The sequence below is a fragment of the Etheostoma spectabile genome, chromosome 10 (genome assembly GCF_008692095.1).
Source record: "Etheostoma spectabile isolate EspeVRDwgs_2016 chromosome 10, UIUC_Espe_1.0, whole genome shotgun sequence".
In the NCBI taxonomy this organism is placed as follows: domain Eukaryota; kingdom Metazoa; phylum Chordata; class Actinopteri; order Perciformes; family Percidae; genus Etheostoma; species Etheostoma spectabile.
This window is the reverse complement of record NC_045742.1, coordinates 25,628,837-25,639,498: the sequence shown is the minus strand read 5'-3', so window position 1 is coordinate 25,639,498 and position 10,662 is coordinate 25,628,837. Positions and strand designations below refer to the sequence as shown.

The 10,662-nt window shown below is 40.5% G+C and overlaps 1 protein-coding gene and 1 long non-coding RNA gene across 3 annotated transcripts in view; one reads left to right on the top strand and one right to left on the bottom strand.

Moving 5' to 3' along the window:
* Positions 1-10,662, top strand: part of b3gat2 (beta-1,3-glucuronyltransferase 2 (glucuronosyltransferase S)) — a 134,068-nt gene that overhangs the window by 110,069 nt on the left and 13,337 nt on the right. The window lies entirely within an intron of this gene.
* The window catches only part of LOC116696481 (uncharacterized), a 9,800-nt gene continuing 6,635 nt past the window's right edge, over positions 7,498-10,662 (bottom strand). Inside the window, exon 3 of the long non-coding RNA XR_004333744.1 lies at positions 7,498-7,597. This is a non-coding gene — a long non-coding RNA (uncharacterized LOC116696481). The remainder of the gene's footprint in view (positions 7,598-10,662) is intronic.

Genomic DNA, 10,662 nt, shown 5'->3' with positions numbered 1-10,662 from the left:
TATCACTTGCAAGCCAAGCACACGGATCCCAGCGTAAGCTCTGCTTCCGGTAACGTACGACAAATTACCCTTGACAGCCGTTTTAGAAGCAGATCGATGGATACGTCGACCTCCAGTAAACTGACCCAGCTATAGCTAAATGGATAGCCCCAGCATGCAGACCAGTTTATATAGTGGAAGACGAAGGTCTCCGTGATATCCGGATTGCCTCCGTGACCTCACGTACGAGTTGCCCATCGGGCCACAGTCATGTCCAGGATACACGAGTGGTATGACACAGAGAAGGCACCCTAGCTACGAATTTGGACAACACAGCTTCTGTCGCGCTTACTGGTGACTATTGGACATCGCTAAGTGTATCATAGCTATCTTGGAGTACAGCTCATTACATCGATCAGGAGTGGAAGCTGCATTCGCATGCATTGACTGTAATGAGAACGATGAGAGGCATATGCTGACGTTGCGCAGTCATTTTATGGATGTGGCGGGTCAGTGGAACATTGAAGAGAAAGTGAGCACGCTGAACACAGACAGTGCTAGAAATATGTTTGCAGCTTCGAAACAGCTACCATTCGAACACCGTCCGTGCACGGCTCATAGTATTCAACCTCAGTCCACATGTCTCTACAAAACAGTGCATTTGACGGTAGACTTGCTAAATGTCGCAAAGTGTTGGCCACTTCAAACATACCCACCTAATACTGCTGAACTCAAGACACAGCAAGTTGAGCTCAATTGGTCTAGTTTTTACTTATTATGTACATTTGGTATGAATGACAATGTGTCATTACATTTGATAATCTCATTCAACTTCAATTGGAGTGGATTTGAAATAGAATTTTAAAAATGCGATTAATCGTGAGTTAACTCACCATTACTATGCGATTAATCAACTAAAAAATGTTAATCGTTTGACAGCCCTAGTTTTAATCCAAACCACGATCTTTTTCCTAAACTTAACTAAACTTAACTGTCTTCAACGCGTAATGCTCACTGTTTGACGCCTAATCTTAATCGCCATGTCAGCCAAAACAAACGCAAGCTCGCGGTGCCCTGTACCCAGGTCAAACCTCCCCGTTCTCGGTGTAACTCAACTACCAACTGCCGATGATACGGCAGAGCTCTGTAGCAGCCTTCACCGCTTTTCAAGTTCTTCCGCTTTTCCAGTAGCCGTGACTGACTCTATCAAATGATTTTAACATGCAGCATTCATATGAACAGAAAATTGAATTGCCTAACCCTAACTCTCCATAGAGATTTATCTGAATTATTTCACACTAATATCAAGGTTAAACTTTGCAATTAATCTGCGGGTCACATGCAACTTCTGACAACTATTGGTCAAAGCCTCAGTGGGGCGGTTTCCCAGACAGCGATTAAAGCTAATCCTAGACTGAAAAGGTCTTTTAACGCTGACTAACAGAAATCTACTTTCTTGGTCATGTTGTAAAATAGTCCTAGACTTGGCCTAGTCCTGGAGAAACTAAGCTGATTTCCTGAGAGAAGATTAGAGATACTTCAGGACTAAATTAAAGCCTGAATTTAACGAGGAAGAAGGTTTGACTTCAGGTTAAAGTTGTTTGTTAAAGAAGACACATGGAATAATTGGAGTATGTCAATGAAGAACAACAAATACCACCAGGTAGGCCAGTTCTTGCTCACAGAAGGGACCCATTGCATTGCTCTTATGAAATTAGTTTTGGAGATTGTTTTTGAATCCACAAAGTAAATGCTGTGGATCTTATTTCACTTTTGGAACCAAGGCTTACATTTGTTACCCAAATAGGACGGCCTGTAGCAGTTTGTCTGCAGGTGCTCATAACTTTACAATTTTTGCACCTTTAACAGAAAAACTAGGGACTTATGTGGTGTCAGTAAACCTACAGTATGTAAAGTCATTGGCTATTTGTGAATTGAGAAGACATAACATAAACGTTCCTGATGCGGCAACTCAGGCAAACTACAAGGTAAAGTTCTATGAATATGGGAACTTCCTGGGAGTTGTAGGCTGCATAGATGGAAACCATATTTCCATAAAATGCACTCCCCAAATACAGTTTTTAAATATTGTTGCACGTTGGAAAGGAGCAACTTATGATTCCGGGATCTGCAGTAACTCATCTCTGTGTTCTCAGTTTTAATGAGGAGGTCACAAGGGAATATTGCTTGGTGACAGTGGGTATGCTCAGAAGAATTTTCTGTTTACACCTTACTTGCACCCAACAACAACTGAGCAAAGGCGCTACAACCAGGCTCATATGCGTACTAGGGAACTAGTAGACACATGTTTGGGGTTTGGAAGAGTCGCTTTCAATGCCTTCAAAAAACACTTAGATTCCAACCAAGAAGATGCTGCACTGTTATCATTGCAACAGCCGTTCTTTACAACTACCTGAAACAGCATGGAAGCCCAGATCCCCCGATACGGGAAGATGACAATCTAGATGGACCACCATTTACAACAGACCACACAGAAGGACTTGCCTACAGAGAAGCTTTTGCATTATGTCATTTTTTACATTACCTTGTCATCTGGATCTGATACATTTTCAAATGCAATGAGCAAATTACTGTATTTTAAAAGTAGGGGTATTTGTCTGGTATATTAAAGAAACACCAAAAACATCCAAAATGATTTAATAAACTATAGTGTTTGTATTTCAGATTCAAGCATTGTTGTGATATTTGAGGCATCTCTCTCTCCTTCATCTTCATTTCTTGGAAGATCATTTTCATTTCATGCTCCTCCTTAAGGTACTTCAATTGGTACTTTAATGGCCAGCTTTTCGTGGATTATGACTCTTGTTTTGGTGACCAGTACTGGCAGACACTGCCACCCTAGCTTCTGAGGATGTGGAGGGTAAATTACCTTGTAGCACTTCAGTTATGTCCCTTTGACTTTCTTTCCTTGTGCACATTTCTCAAATGTACTAAGACAGAGCGTATTTAAGTCCCGCACCCCCAGGAGGGGAAAGAACTCTGCGCTCTCCATTGACTTGTATTGCGTGAAGGTTCCTCCTTGTCAATTCAGTCTGCTAGCGAACAGCATAAAAATGCCTAAAAGCTGCTGTGTGGAGATATTCTGGGCTTATAAACTGGGCTTATAAACTGGGCTTTCATGAAGACAAAAGTGAATACAGATGTGAGGAATCAGCAGGAATAATGGAAAGATTGTGGGATCTGACACTATCTAACATTATGTCCGATGTTATGTGTTAGCTTTACTTACAGACAGATATCTCACTTATTTAGACCGGATATAGGTTGCCTAGGGCTTCCTTTCTTTTGGCATTCTAAACTCCGGTGGATTTCTGAGGACTATAGTTAACTGTTCCTCATATTTCTACAAGGTCAATGTCCAGCACGTTGTTTTGTTGCCGGCGGTTGCGTACATTTATCCAGCCTGCCTTCCCCGCCTGGAACACATCACTACCTCGATGTGTGATGGCTAGTCGAAAAAAGGGGACTCGCACAATTTTAGATGAGCCACAGACACTTGTAGTTAGATAAAGTTGTGTGGTAAAAATACTGGGAACCAAGCAATCAGCGCATAATGAACGGGCACGTGCGCCAAACTAGGATTTATGAAATAAACTAGTGCTGTCAAACGATTAAAATATTTAATAGTGATTAATTGCAATAATGTCATAGTTAACTCACAATTGATTGCACGTTTTTATCTATTCTAAATGTCCCTTGACTTCTTTTTGTCCCAATGTTTTTTTCTCATTTTAATGCTCTTATCAACATGGTCAACAAGGACATGGAGCTTCTTGCTTTGTGCAAATGTTTTTTTTAATTGAAAACAACACTGGCATGTAGCCTACTGTAGGGTTCAATTGCACTCTAACATTCTCACTTGGAGCAAATAATCTCTCACACAGTGTAACACTATCCGTTAATAAAAGGGAGAAAAAACTACTTTGCCGGGGGGTCGCGAGAGGTCGCATCAGTTGTGTGCTTGTCCATCAAGTGGTATTTCAGACTGGATGTGCTGCGATGATAGCTCAGTTCACAACAACTAAACACACAGATCATTTTGGTCTTGTCGATGGAACATTTGGCTACTTTTAAACTTTCCATTCAGAATCTTATTGGCGTCCATTTTGGCGTGTCACGCTTCCCATCCAATCAAAACATAACGTTACTACTCTTTGGCCAGTTCGTAAGCCCAAAAAAGTGTGTGTGGCGTGCCTTTTGTTTTTTTTTCCGGTCTAGCTAGATCCACTGTGGTGTTGTTGCAACAGCTTGTGAAAAAATTACAAAGTTTGCTAGGTCAAAAAGAACGTTAATCTTGCAGTAAAAAAATGTAACGTTGTTACTGACAGCACTAAAATAAACAGATAGGCTACAGATAGTAGAATTGCTCTACACCCTTGATTTCTATGCAAACTCCTCCCCTTGGTCAAAGGTCACGTCGACAGTTAAGATTTCAATTCAGCAATATGCAACACACATGTGGCTTGTGTTCTCTGTCAAATTAAAGGGATTTCTCTTTACTTCTCACTGTGTGTGTGTGTGCGTGTGGGGGGGCGCAGATATTAAACTGCAGCCATAATAATGGTTACTATCCCAGCAGTAGCTAACCATGGGGGGGCATCTCTCCCCACTAGTATTGACAGCATGAGTCATCCTTTAAGCAGGTGGCTTGGGCTAAACTTAGAGCTTGAATTGGATAGAAATGGTGTTACAGCTCTATCAATTCTAGTTGTGTGCTTAGACAGCTCAGATCGATGCAGCTCATGTGGAATCACCACGGCCCCTGTTGGCATTAGGTTTTATGAAGCCACTCATCCTGTTGACAGCCAGCACAGAGACGCCTTAAAGGAATTTAAACATCACGTCCCTATTTGTTCCAAACAGGCACAGAGTCATTCATTTATACATGTTAGTTGTTGTCATTTTTGCTTTTTTGTTTTATAAATTGCTTTTAGTCTGTATGAGGAGAAACTAGCATAATCTGCTAGACTGAGAAGGATTTTATTTCACATCCTCATTTAGTGTGGGGATTACTTTTGCCCTAACCAATCAGCAGTGTCCGACGTATCCATCACATGACATCACTTGTAGTAGAGACCACCTAAACCGAGACAAAGTCATCTCCAAGACCAGAGTGTATCGAGGCCACAGACCACAGACCACATTTGTGGTCTGTGCCAGAGCTTCTCCTGTTTCCCGCATTCATTTTCTTGGGAGTGTGTGTAAAGGGGGCAGGGAGGGGTACGTTCCTGGTAACCAATTTCAAAGTACTCAAGAACTACAACACTGGTAGACACAAACACCTTTACCCATCAGCCGAAGAAATAAGCAGATTCAATAATTGATACTTTTTTAAGTCCACTAACATTAGCATGATAACTTTTTTTGGGCCATTTCATCTATTGCTACTGTCATCCACAGTCTAAATCCTGCCTACAAAACTTCAGGGACTGTATTTATTTTTAGATTACAGACCACAACCTACAGCATTACTTGGAAATGATGGTGTACTGCTACAGTATGTACACTTATATACTTACATGTAGGTTCTAGGGATCAAGCTAAAGTTATGGAATAAGGGGCTGATAATTGGGATCTTACAAAGAACTTTTACTGTAGTTATTTTTTTACCTGTACTGTAGTTATTTTGGACCTACTCTATTATTACATGGTGTATAACCTACTGGATAAGCTGGACATTTGGGAGGAAATTAAAAAAGAAATTATACTGGTTAGTTTTTTACCTACTAGGTACCAATACTGTAGTTATTTTTACGTGATGGGTACCTATTTCTTTATTCGTTTCAGAGTAGATGGAGTGATGAAATGACTTCTGAATCACTTCATAAATATAAACTTTTTGTTTGTTTTCAAATTACCCTATTTCTAAAAAAACGGCAAACTACATTGTTCATTTATAATTTGGGTGGGATTCAATTAGCTATGGGGGGGCATTTGTGCATTTCCTTCCAAACAAAAGACCAGGGACAGAGTATAGTCATAGAGACTGTGGGCCTCTAAAGACTGTTTCAGGTATCGTAGCCACACAGACAGCACTCACCCACCCTAGAGCTCGCTCACATGTGTTTAGGGGTCATCTGAGACATTTGAAGTGGTTAAAGTACTGTAAGTCTTCTCTCCACCAGACCAAAAATTACAGCTCCTCAAGGTGTTTACCTTTTTTTCAGTTGTGCGCTCATTCTCCTTTCATCCAAGGAAATAAATATAGCAAGATGAAACACAAGTATGACTCACAATGAAGAGATCCCCCCTTGTTACACTTATTTACATGATAACTTCGGGGTAGGCGGGCTGTAAATCAAAAGCAGTGTTGGTTCCTCCATTTCTTTCTTCTTTTAGTTTTAAGATTACACCCCTCTTTTACAAAGATCATTTAAAAATGACTAAAACACACCTTAAAAATAAATCACTGTATTTATAATTATGGAAATACAAATAAAAAAAAAACTTTTTCTGTGAGGAGAGTCTGTTAAGTCCAGAACCTGCTTCAGAACAAAGGTTTAACTATTTATTGAAAACGATGACAAGCCTGCATAACATTAACAGATCATTTTGAAATAAATAACTATTTTCATATTAAACATGTCAGACTAAAAGATGACTCAAATGCAGATGGAGTGCAGCCATGATGTGCTTTGTCAATTAAATCTGGTTGATTTGTCAAATGTTATATTCAGCAGATAAAACATCTGATTACCCGGTGCCCAAACGTGCTATTATATGTAACTCAACCTTGATACTATGATCCATACAGACAGTTATACATGTTATTATAAATCCCAACACTGTCTCCTCCTCGTTCCTGTTAAATCATATAAGACTAAAGCTATCTAAAGTTAATGATAAATGAATGCATTTTTTGTTAGATCATCGTTTGTTTTTTTTTGTTTTTTTAAAGGTCCAATATGTAATATATTTACTGTTTTAAATCCAACAATGACCACAATGCATCATCAGATATTAAAGCAACACCAGAGAACTTTTTGTACCTTAAAATGATGTTCCCAAAATCGTTTCAGTGGTTCATCAACCCGTAACAGGGTGAACGGCACTTCTGCATCTCTCTACCGGCTGTAACTGCCCTATGCAAGTTTGCCAGGTCGGGTAGTGGATCTGGAGTTCCAAAGAGACATAACGGGACAACTGCTCCCCGTCTCTGGAACTCATCACCACCCCAACTTAAAAACGTCGATTCATTTCCCCATTTCAAATCACAACACAAAACACATCAGTTTAAAACTGCCAATTCCACTTGAATCTCTATGCTCTGCCTTTTTCTGTTATTGTTGTGTAGTATTTTTTGGCTGTTTTTAAAATGTCTTACGTATACTCTGCACGGCGTCCTTGGGTGCTGAGAAAGGCGCCTTTAAAAAAATGTATTATTATTTGTTGGGATTAGAGATGCAAAAGCTATCGTTTAATATCTATCGGTAATATTTTAATTTGTAAAAGAAGCATATACTGGTTTTTGCCGCTCTAGCCGCTAGCCATCCCCCCCCCTCCTCACACTGCACACTGAGTGAGCACAGCAGGACCAGAGACAGAGGGGGTCGAAGAAAGCAGCGGAGCTCTGGCAGCTACAATGTGAAATACACCTCTACCCCACAAAAAGGTCCAAAGCAGCACTACTTTGGACTGTCTTTGACTTTGGACAAACAAAGGACAATTCCCAAATTTAAAACTGAAGTTTCAGAATCCAAACACATGCAAAGCCCAACCAGCTCCAGACAGAGCGTGGTCCTGCTCATAGGGAGACTACCAGAAACTGTTTTTGAGTCACATTGGTGCAATGATGATGCATCATTCCACAAAATGGTTTGTCTTCTGTATCATCAAGTTTCATTTTCATTCAATAGGCTATCTATTGCGCTACAGTCAGTCTCTTTGTTACTCACATCTTTCTCAAACCGTTCAGACTAGACAGGTTTCCTGTTAGGGGCAAGAGTGTGTGCAGTGCCAAGTTTGACATTGTTTGGATAACAAATGAGAAATCTATGATTGAAAGAACCATAAAAAGCTTCTTGTAATACTAATAGCTATATCGTCGACAAAATTACGGTGCGAATCAAATCCATACTTCAACGTTAATATCTGCCTATATGAAAATGCACATGAAATGTAAACTCTGTTAACAATAATAATGACGAGACAAGACAGAACCGCCGTCATGACTGTGGTGGTATCAACATGCGATATCTTGACGAAAAAGACAACTCTAAAATGTTTTTGTTCTCTCTCTCTCTCTCTTTCTCTCTCTCTCCCTGCACACACACACACACACACACACACACACATATACAAACACATACCGAAAAAGAATGCGTGTCAGTGTACAGAGCTCTGTGTGAGCACAGGCTTCTGATCTGAATCTAACGTTAGCTACTCCGCTGTGCTGTGGACTTCGAGTCTGGGGAGGAGGGGGCGGGGGAGATGGCTCTCTCCAGTATTTTGAATTTGCACTGCAGTAACTATTATAAACACTAGCTGTCAGTATTACATATAGCACCCTTTTGTGTTGTAAAAGTGTTTTATGTTCTCAGAAATTTTAAGTGTTTTGGGGATCGTAAACACACTGTATCGTAGGCTATTATGCATGTCCTTGTTGCATTTATTAATATCTCATCTGATCTGAATCAATTGGTTTCTGTCATTCAAACAACAAGTTGTAGTTTAAACCTTTTACAGGTAATGTAATAAAATCTTGGGTTTTCACTCAAGTCCATAAATAGCCTATATATAATGGATTCAGGCAGGGAGAACGAGAAGTGAATGCTCAGGCACACAAGTATTGGTAGGTAATGTACTGGTACACCCTTATCCCGGGGTAATTACCCTCCACATTGTGGGCTGTAATCTAAAGCATTACCAGTATTTCAAATCTAATGGCCAGATTTTTATTCAGCAACCTTAGTAAACTGAATAATTTAATCCTGTTTATCCCTCCGTGACAGTGCAAACAGTATTTCCATTCTTTTCGGAGAAAAGATGCAACAAGCAGCGCCTTTCCCTGGAATCAACAAATGTGAAATCTCAATTTACTGTTTCACTGTATATGTGTACAGGTCACACTGCAGGTCCCTGGGGGATTATGGGTAAATATTTCCTGCGGGGAATAGGATAAAGACCCCCGGAGTTGCTGGATCATCATTTACAGCTGGCTGCTGCTGTCAGCTCTGTGTTGAAACTATCATCATCATTATCAGCCCCATTACACTAATGGAGGCGCCCTGCCGCTGATATTAATACGGGCCATTAGCGGGCTGTGACATCATCAGTCAGTGCTGCACAGACAAGAAGATGTGATATCAGCATTTATCACATCACAGTTACAAAAGCAGCGGGACATGACCTCATCACTCATAAAGCCCTGTCATGCAGTTATATGATGTCATGTGTTTTTTGCGTGAGTTTTTACAGTAAAATATTCTATCAAATATCAGACAAGCCAGTAGATTTAGCTAAATGGGAGTTTCAATCTTAACTCTTGTGTTTTCCTGGGGTCTTTCTGACCCCAAATCAAATCTTTTGCCATCAAAATATGTCTTTTATTCATCAAATGCTCGGAAAATAATGGTAGTTGTTTACTACAAAGCTCTTAATGATATAAACAGTAATGATAATAATAATAGTAATTTGATTGGATCATGGGTGTTTTACTGAATTTAATAACTCCTGTTAAATGTACTGTATTTATATAGCGCTTTTCTAGTGTCAACAACTACTCAAAGCGCTTTTACATCATACAGGAAATATTCATCATTCACACACATTCATACACTGTGGCCGGGGCTGCCGTACAAGGTGCCACCTGCTCATCATATACACACTCACACACATTTACACTCCGATGGTGCAGCATCAGGGGCAACTCGAGGGTTCAGTGTCTTGCCCAAGGACACTTCAACTGGGACTACAGGGCCAGGGATCTACCCGCCAACCTTCCAATTGGCAGGCGACCATTCTACCACTGAGGTCAGAAGAGGAGGAAGATTATGATGAGGTGATAGATCCAACATACAGACCAGATGCTACTTTGCCCTCTGAAGACGCCCCCACATTGCCTGCAGCAAAAATGGAAGATGACTAGAAATTAAAGGAAGTTTATGAACCTGATGATGAGGTAGAACCTAAAGCTGGTATAGAAGAAGTATCAGAAGTGGAGCTGTGCACCTATGATGAAGAGAAAGAATCAACAGAAGAGGTAGAATGTAAAGCTGAAATAGTGGAAGTTGTGATGAAGATGAAGAATCAGCTGATGAGGAACAATCAGTGAAGAAGAGGACCCAGCTGAGATAGAAGAATATTTACAGTCAAAGGGTGAAACATTGGCGCCCAGATAGCTCAGCTGCCCTGTCAAATGCCTAAAAATGCCCAAAACATAATCTTAAACAAAATAAAAAAGGACAAAACATTGATCTGGTCTTCCATCCTTCCCAGTGACGGACGATCAGGGCCTGAAATTAACACCCGCCCACCTGCCAAATGCGGGGGAATTTTGCAATTGGCGGGTAACACTGTCAATCTACCTGCCACGTTGACTGGTAGCCACTGAGTATTGAGTGATTCAGACGCGTAACTATCGGTAAGCAGGGTACCCAGTTGCTTACTGGCCCGGACCAATCAGGGCCCCCCCTATCGCATTTTCATTACTCGTGACAATCC